Genomic DNA, 8,922 nt, shown 5'->3' with positions numbered 1-8,922 from the left:
AGGTGGGGGGGTGGGGAGACAGGATGGAGAGGTGGAGAGGTGGAGGGATGGAGAGGTGGAGAGGTGGAAAAACGGAGAGGTGGAGGGATGGAGAGATGGAGAGGTAGAGAGACAGGGAGATGGAGAGGTGGGGAGATGAAGAGGTGGAGAGATGGAAAAACGGAGAGGTGGAGAGGTGGAGGGATGGAGAGGTGGAGAGGTGGAGAGACAGGGAGATGGAAAAACGGAGATGTGGAGAGGTGGAGAGACGGGGAGATGGAGAGGTGAAGAGATGGAAAGACGAGGTGGAGAGGTGGAGAGACGGGGAGATGGAGAGGTGGAGAGGTGGAGAGGTGGAGAGATGAGATGGAGGCAGAGAGAGACAGGGAGATGGAGAGGTGGGGAGATGGGGAGATGGAGAGGTGGAGATGTGGAAACATGGAGACACAGGGAAATGGAGAGGTCGAGAGATGAAGAGGTGGAGAGATGGTGAGGTGGAGAGATGGAAAGGTGGAGAGGTGTAGTCATGGAGACATGGAGAGATGGAAACAGAGTGATGGAGAGATGGTGAAATGGAGAGATAGAGAGATGGAGAGGTGAAGACATGGAGACATGGAGAGATGGAGAGGTGGGGACAGATATGGAGAGACGGAAAGATGCTTCAGGTCCCACCATGCCGTCTGCATTTCATGCTTGCTTGCACATCTCCTCCCATCCACCTTCATCTCAGGGAAGAGCTTTTTTTGCAGACATTTCCTTTGTGGTGGGAGTGCAGCCAGCGCTGCCGTGCAGCACAATGGGATGGTCTGGGGACAAGGATGGGCACAGCAGGATAGGGTCAGGCAGGAGCTGGGGCGGGGGGGGAAATGCCAGCCCCTCGTCTCCTGCCTTCTCCTGGGGCTGGGCAGGTTCCCCCTGTGCCAGGACCTGACAGTATGCAGGGGACCCTCAGTCAGGCTCTCCACGTCCCCTGCTCCAGGGCCCCAATGTTGATCCCAGGACCTCAGCTTTGGTTTGCATCCAACTTCACGGATTTGCCACTATGCAGCGGGTGGGGAAGGAGCAGGGTTTAAGGGTGCTGCCCGTGGGTGCTCAGCGGATGCACCTCTGCCAGCATGGGCAAGGGAGGAGTGGCAGCACGGAGGGCAGCTCCCTCCCTGCCTGCCCTCGCCTGCCCGAAGGACCAGGCGGTGCCTCCCTGGTGAAGAGCAAGTGGCAGATGCGCCGGTAGCCCCACTGGTAGCAGGTGCCGTGAGCCGCCCAGCCGGGGTCCTGCTCACCCGGCCATGCGGTGCCATGACTGTGCCTCCAGCTGGGGCTCTGCGGCTGGCAGGTGGGACTCGGGCAGTGCCCTTGCCACAGTCAGTGCCAGCAGCTTTCGGGCAGCACCTTCACACCACAGGGAGTGTAAATGCGAATGCCTGGGGAGGGGCTGGGGGAGGGAGTGCTACCTGGGGAAAGGGGGCGACCCCAGGGTGTCCTGGGGAAGGATGGGGATGCTGTGCTGCCCTCAGGCAGGAGAAGGATTGAGGACAGGGAGGACAGGACAGAGATGCTGAGCATCCCAGGGGCAGGATGGGCATGCTGTGCTTCCTGGGACAGGATGGGGATGGTGTATGTCCCGGGAGAAGGGCAAGGATGCTGAGCATCCCAAGAGCAGGATGGGGATGCTGAGCATCCCCAGGGTAGGATGGGGTTGCTGTGCTTCCTGGGGAAGGATGTTTGGCTGCCTGGGTTTTCAGCGGCTGGCACATGTTGGTACTGGCCCAGTGGCCTGGGGACCTTGCTGGCTGATCACCTCCTGACTGTATGTGCCATCATATACCGTGGCAGCTGGTGGGCAGCAAAGGGTCCCCTCTCACCAGCTTGTGATCATCCCAGCTGCCAGGAGAGCTCTATCCCTGGGACCCAGGAGTCCAGGAGCAGAGCTGCAGCAGCCAGCCAGGCAAATCCCAGGGGGATTTGCTGCTGCTTCTCACTACGTGTGAGCATGGCATGAGTGTGGCATGAGTGTGGTGAGGCTCCCCCTGTGCCCAGGGAACACCTTGTCCCTAGCAGGCAGATACTGCAGGTATTTAGGGTGCCCAAGGTGCTGCTTAGTGCAGAGGGAGAGGGAGGACAAGGCAAGGCAAGGCGAAAGGTGAGAAGGCAGGCAGGAAAGAAGGCAGATGCAGGAAAGAAGTCAGATGCAGGAAACCCAGGAGAGAGGATATTGTTGGGTATTTTCACACCATATAAGCAGTGGCACAACATTCTTCTGGGCTTTCCTCTGGTGCAGGCTCCTCCGTCCCAGCCTGCGCTCGGACACATGGGCAAGGGCGTGTGGAAAAGCAGCAGCAGCTCAGGCCTCCCAAATCCCCCGTGGAGCCCCTGGAGCCTTGGTCCATCCCTGCAGCCGGCCCTGGGGATGCCCTCCCCAGCCTCCATCTGCGTGGCTGGGCAGCCAGGGGCACAGTGGTGCTGAGGATGGTCCCTGCTCTCCGGAAGAGGAATAAGTCCAAAAACAGGGAAAAATTAGAAAATTAAGTACCTGGCTCCAGGAAAAGCATTCCTTTGCCAGGGGTAGATTTTTCCCCATCTCCCTGATAACGGGCAATTTTCTGCCTGGCTCATTTGCCCGGAGCAGAGGTTTTGGAGCGGGATGCTCCTGGTGCGGTTTCTGAAGATGCCCAGAGATGGTTGGCAGGGCTGCCAGCGAGGCAGGCATGGACTGGAGCAGAGGAGAGGTAATTTCTGCTTTCTCACAGTCGTACCCCATCCCTGCAAGCAGCTGCACCCTGGGGCAGACCTTGGGTCTCCCTGTATCTCCCTGCTTCTCCCCAGGGCCCTGAGGTGGAAAAGCAGCTCCGGGGCTGTGCTGGGATGCTGCCAGACACGGAGCATTGCTGAGCGGCTTTGTGGGCAGGAGACCTGCCCAGGCTGCGGGGGAACTGCTGGGGACCTCTTGGCTGCCCATGGCCCCACCGGAGACCCTGGGAGCTTGCTGGGCTGCAGGGGTCTCCCCAAAACTGCCATCTTTCCAACAGCCCCCTCCAGGCTCCCAGGGCTGTCAGAGCCTCGGGGCTGCCGTGTCCCATGGGATCCCCTCTCAGAAGCGGCACCGGGCAGAGTCTGGCTCGCCAGCACGCAGGATGATTCTGCCTGGCTCTCCTGCCCCAGGGGGGCACCCACCGGCACCCAGGTCCCTGCTGCCACCACTGGCAAGAACGGGGGCATGCTGTGGGCACGGGGGGGTGCAGAGATGAGCACAATCCTTCGAATGTCCCAAAGGGAGGGCATGTCCCAGGCAAGGTGCTGAGGTGCTGGTTTGGCACCAGCTTAGCAGCGAGGTGGTGTCTACCACAGCTGCTGGTATGTTGGGATGTTTGCATGGGATGGGGGTCCAGCCAAGCAGATCCATCATCTTAATTTTCATCTTCATCTCCATCTCCTTTTTAAAGTAGATTTTGGCTCTGGCTGATGAAGACACCTGTGATGATATAGGGCAATTGGATTTCTGTAAGACATTTGACTTAGTACAGCATGATGGATTGATTAAAACCTCTTGTAATGTGAAATTAGGTGAGCGCACATTAGGCAGATGAGAAGCTGGCTCCTGACTAACGGGAAACACTGTTTATGGGGAGCCAGCCCACAGCAGAACAGCGCACTGGGACCCGGGGGATCAGCCACAGCCACCAGCATCATATTTTCCGAGCGGTGGCATTTCCAGGTAACACTGGTGGCCTGTGCAGAGAAGGAGGATGAGGATGGGTGCGTGCACCCAGGACCGGGGCTACCAGTGACTGCCATGGGCCAGGGATCAGCTGGGAAAGCAGAGCCCCTGAGGGTCACCCCAAACCCTGAGCTCTCCAGGCAGACGTGAACTCTGATGAGCGTTCATTAACCCATAATTACAATACAACATAACTGCAGACGGCTGGGCTTTGCTGAGCTTTCCCTACCCAGGAAAGAGATTCCTCTGTGCCCCTGCCAACCGGATTTGGGGAGTTTAACCAGAGGATGCTCAGCAGCTGGAGCACGGAGCTGGGGCGAGGGTCCTGCCCTGTCCTGGGACCTGCCCGGGGCTTGGGGAGCTCCCTGGGGAGACGCAGCCCAAGAGCAAAGTGGGTGACAGTGGGGCCTTGAGGATGTTCTTTCATGGCCCTTCTCTCCCCACGTTTCCCGTGCTGTGCTGGTGGGAGGAACAGGGACAGACAGCCCTGCCCAGCACAGCCGCGGCTCGGGGCAGAGCAGCTCTGCACAGCGGGTCTGAGCCGCTGTCAGTGGGTCCGGGGCTGAACAGAGGCTTAGGGACCGGTTCCCCTCCCAAACTCTCATCCTTGATCCCACCAGAGACGTCCGGAAGGTTTTTCCTTCTTTGGGAGCTGGTAGTGGGCTGGAGACAGCCTCAGTCTGGGGAGGGAGTGATGAGCAGCTTCCCTGCCCAGGAGCATGGGTGATGCTCATCAGCGCTAACGAGCCGGAGCAGGGAGCGATGGCCCCTTGGCCCCTGCACTGGGAGATCTGTGCTGGCATCAGGTACCTGGGCTCGCGGCAAGGAAACGGGAACGTGCTGGGGTTTGGGGTCTCGGAGCGCGTGGCTGGGAAGGGACACGGGAGAGTAAATGGGACCCTGCAGGGACAAGGGACGAGAAGCTGGGAGGATGGAGGGGACCAGCTCAGTCATTAATAGTGCCATCGGCACTGCACAGGAACAGGGACACAGAGGGAGCGGAATTGGGAATGCAATTGTTACACGAGATTTTTAGCAGCAAGATGTTCACTCGCTAGCAAACCGCTGTTGCTCATGCCTGGGGTTTTGTCCAGCATTTGGCAAGTGGCTTCATTCCCCGGGTACCACCGGTGGGAGAGGGAGCAGGAGGGCCAGAGCCCCCCGTCCTGTGCAGACTGCCTGCCGCCTGCGCAAACGAACGAAGCACCAGGAGATCATTAGTGTTGTCACAAGGCTGTGCACTGGGTATTGACGCTCGAGATAATGGGCTTTGGAGCGCGCTTGAGAATTGCTTACCACCCCCGGCAAGAGGAGACCACGTCGTTAAGGTCCTCTGACACCCAGTTACTGTTTTTTCCTCCTTCTCATCCCAGCTGAGAGCCACCGCCACGCTGGTCCCAGGGGTTGTGGTCAGGAAGGGCTGAGCATCACCCACCACGGTGGGCGCTCTCTGGCCAACAAGGATGGTGGAACCGGGGGGTCCCATGCAAAGCGCCGGGATGCTCCGAGATGGGGCGGGGGGGGGTGAAGTGCAGCTCCCCTGGGACAGCAGGGCCATGGGGGACCTTGAGCCACCAGGCATTTCCAGGAGGAGATGAGCGTGGACTGGAGACCCCTAATGGGAGAAGTGGCCCTGGGAAATGAGGGATTAGAGGACAAGGCTCATGTCCAGTCCTGCTGATGGCTGGCTGTGTTGATGGGTTGGACGGGGAATTGGTGCGCTGCAGGGTCATCCTGGGGATCAGCACAGGGCCCCTGGCACTGCTGGGGGCAGGGGGAGACCCCCTTTATCCAGCAGCAGAGCAGCCTTTGCCTCCACGGTTCCTACGAGAGCCAGGTACGTGCCCGCAAGCCTCATCCCGCATTGCAGGGGATGCATTTCAGACCACCAACGGGCTTGCTCAGGAGGCTGGAAACCCCTGGGGCTCCTCAGGGAGCTCACGCCCCATGCCCACCCCTGCGTGGCTGCATAGTCCCCAGCCAGGTCCCTTCTGGTGCCCAGTGTTGCACCGATGCACGCAGCCCATGCACTGCTGGGGGTCCCCGGGGGGCTCCGCTGGGATTTGCACCCAGGAGCCTGGGAACAGTGACTGGCCCCTTCCCGCAGCCTCGTGCCTCGGCACGCCGGCCGGCCATGGTCTGGCACCCATGGTGCTGAGCTGCTGTGCCAGCAGCTGGCTGGCACCGCTGCCCTGGGGCTCAGACGCTTCTCAGCCGCACCACCTCCAGCCCGATTACTTGCAAAATGCATCACTCTGCATTGTATTAAAATGTCAGCACTTGACACGAAATATTTATGGGCTCTGCATTGAAATACAGCCCGGGTGCTCCCCCCAGCACGTGAAGGACACGGTGACAGCACTGGGAAGCCCTGGGGCGCGGAGCAGGGCTGGAGCATCGGTGCAGCGCTCCACCAGCATTGGGATGGCCGGGCAGCAGTGACAAGGGCAGGTCGCTCCCTGGGGACCCCAATTCCCACCCAGGGTGAGTGCTGGCAAAAGCAGGTCTTGGATCTCTTCTGACTGTGTTGGCAGCTCAGCGAGGTGGTACAGAGACCCTGCAGCGATGGATGGGACCTCAAATCTCATGGCGGTACTGAAACCCTGCAGTGATGGATGGGACCTCAAATCTCATGGCGGTACTGAAACCCTGCAGTGATGGATGGGACCTCAAATCCCACAGTCGTACCGAAGCTGGGCGCTGCAGCTGGTTGGGGATGGTTCAGTTACCCCAGAGTGATCCTGCCGGCTTTCCCCTCCTCTTTGTAGCTCCTTTCTACGTGTCTGAGGCTGTTTTGTGTCTTTCTGGGCTTTCTGCAGTGGTTGACCCTGTTCCTCACTGAGCACCAGGGATGGCTGGAAGAAAATCCTTTCTTTTCTCCTCCAGAAAGCACACATGAAAGTTAAAATCCCAGATGAGTCAGCCAACCAAGAAAACCTACTTTATCTTAGCATTCCCACCTACATTTTAACTTTCTTTTCTATCAAAAAGATGATTATTAAAATATTCTGGCTAAAAGAGGCAATCTTGGGACTTGAAGACACCTTCACCAGAGCCGGAGCTGGTGCTGGAGCACACGCCGTGCCCCTTTGCCTCCCCAGGCACAGCCTGGTGGGACGCAGCCGTGAGCCAGGACAGCGGCACAGCAAGGACCAGGCCCAGAAATGCTGTAAATCAGGGTGATGGAGCAGCTTTGTCAGGTTTTGGGGCAGAGGAGATGATTTCCTGCCCTTCATGGGCGAGCTCTCGTCCCGGTGCTCATGAATCACGGTGCGAAGTATTAAAAAGGAAAAGGGGAGAAAACAAAGAAATATGTTATCATAAAATGAGCTGGAGCAAGAAAATTAAAAGTGGTGGAGGGCTGCAGCAGGCAGGGAGCAAGCCAGGAGGAGGATCCCTCCCTGACCAGCCCGAACCAGGGTGGGAGACGTCGGCAAGGGCAGCACGGAGTCGGGGCAAAACCCCAGGAGCAGGACCCTGAGGATGCCGTGGCAGAGGGGCCAAAGGCTGCGCTGCTGCCGGGCTTCGCGTGTTGGAAACAAACCCTGCATGGAAAAAACACAATTAACATTTAGGCTGCAAAATGTGCCCTGAACAGGTAGAAGATGCCAGCAGGGCACGACGGCCCCGAAATGCAGGCAAGAGCCAGCCTCCTGCCACAGACCCCTGATGGATTCGGTGCACCCACTTCCTTGGGTGGGTGGCCAGGCTGCGGGGGGCAATGCCAGGACCGGCAGACCCTGCTGCCTCTCTGCCGGCCGAGGCAGCCGTGCCCAGACAGGGCACCCCGACAGCGGTGTCTGTGCCATACGGCATCACGCACCGGTGCATCCCTGTTCCCAAGGCAGGAGCGGCCGGGGAGCACAAGTGGGCTCCCTCCCACGCTCGGGGGGGCTTCGGTACCTGGTGCAAGGGGGTCCGGCTGCCCTGTGGGACATGGGACCACCGTCACGGCAGCGGCAGCAGCAGCTGCAGCTGCTCCCGCCAGCCTGAAGAGCAGTGCCGCTGCCGTTCCCCACAGTGGGGATTGCAGAAAGATGCAATTGCCTGGATTCCCTCTGTGACCGCTCAAAAAGAGGATAATTGTTTCCTACCACCCACAAATGACACGACTCGGTACCAGGCTGGCAGTTTCTGAGCTGGCAGAGGCGAGTGCGGAGCTGAGCAGTGGCTGCGGCAGGGTGCGAGGAGCTGGTCCTGGCCCACACCGTGCCCCGGCACCGCGGTGAGGGGCACGCCGCAGGGCTGCTACCGAAGGGCGTGCTGAGGGCAGAGGTGCTGCTGGGGAACGGGACAGCCACGGACGGTGTCTCCGGCCGGGTAAGCACCAGGGGCATCCCCGAATCGCCTCCCAAGCGGGGCAGAGTCCTTGTCCATGCATGAACCACCGGCTGGCCGGTTGCTTGCTAGAGCCGCCGGCTTGGATGCCGTGCCCGAGCAGGAGTGATCCCAGGTCCCAGCCCTGCGCTTGCTCCCCGGGTCCTTCTGCTCCAGGCTGGGCTTGCGGGGGGATTTGGGGTCACCCTAAGATGTGAGATTTGTACCCAGAGCCCGCCCCCCCCGTGGAGAAGGGCAGCCGCACCGTGCCAGAGGACACCCCGGCGCCGCATCCAGACTGCAAGTCCCCGCTGCCACGACACGACGATGACGGGTGACCTCGAGCGGTCGAGGCCACGGGGAGAGACGGACCTCGCCTCCCGGTGCCGGTGACCCCCCCAGCAGCCCCCGGGTAGGCCGGGGGTGGGGTGGGTGGGGTGTCTCCGTGGGGCAGCAGAGCGGGAGGGGTGGGGGGTGCCCTTGGGGCCGGCCCACGGGGCAGCGAGGACCCGCCGTGCCGCTGCCCACCCCGACACCGGCCAGAATCACCCCTGCGGCAGCGGCCGAGCAGGGAGGGGGGTGCGGGGGGGGTGTCCCCCCTTCTCCCCTTTTCTCCCCAAAACCGCTGCTCGGGAGCACGGCCGGGGGTGCTGGGGGAGCCGGGGGGGGGAGCCCCCCCGGGACCCCTTATCTCCCCGCCGGGGGCGGGGGGGGGGGCTGGCGGGTCCCGCCGGTGCCGGCGGTGCTCGGCGCTGCACGGACGCGGAGGGAGAGGGGTGGGGTGGTGACGCAAAGGGGGCGTGACCCCGCCCGGCCCCGCCCCCGGCGCGGCAGGAGGCCACGTGGGAGCCCGGGCGGCCCTTTGCCGACGTGTCCCTGGCGCCGCGTGCCCCGGAAGTCCCGCCTCCCCC

The 8,922-nt window shown here is 61.2% G+C and overlaps 1 protein-coding gene across 1 annotated transcript in view; it reads right to left on the bottom strand.

Moving 5' to 3' along the window:
- The window catches only part of PAX4 (paired box 4), a 17,122-nt gene that overhangs the window by 7,063 nt on the left and 1,137 nt on the right, over positions 1 to 8,922 (bottom strand). The window lies entirely within an intron of this gene.

This window comes from Haliaeetus leucocephalus, unplaced genomic scaffold (genome assembly GCF_000737465.1).
Source record: "Haliaeetus leucocephalus isolate CR32 unplaced genomic scaffold, Haliaeetus_leucocephalus-4.0 Scaffold202, whole genome shotgun sequence".
In the NCBI taxonomy this organism is placed as follows: Eukaryota; Metazoa; Chordata; class Aves; order Accipitriformes; family Accipitridae; genus Haliaeetus; species Haliaeetus leucocephalus.
Note: the sequence above shows the minus strand (reverse complement) of the source record. Positions and strands in the feature narration are given on the sequence as shown.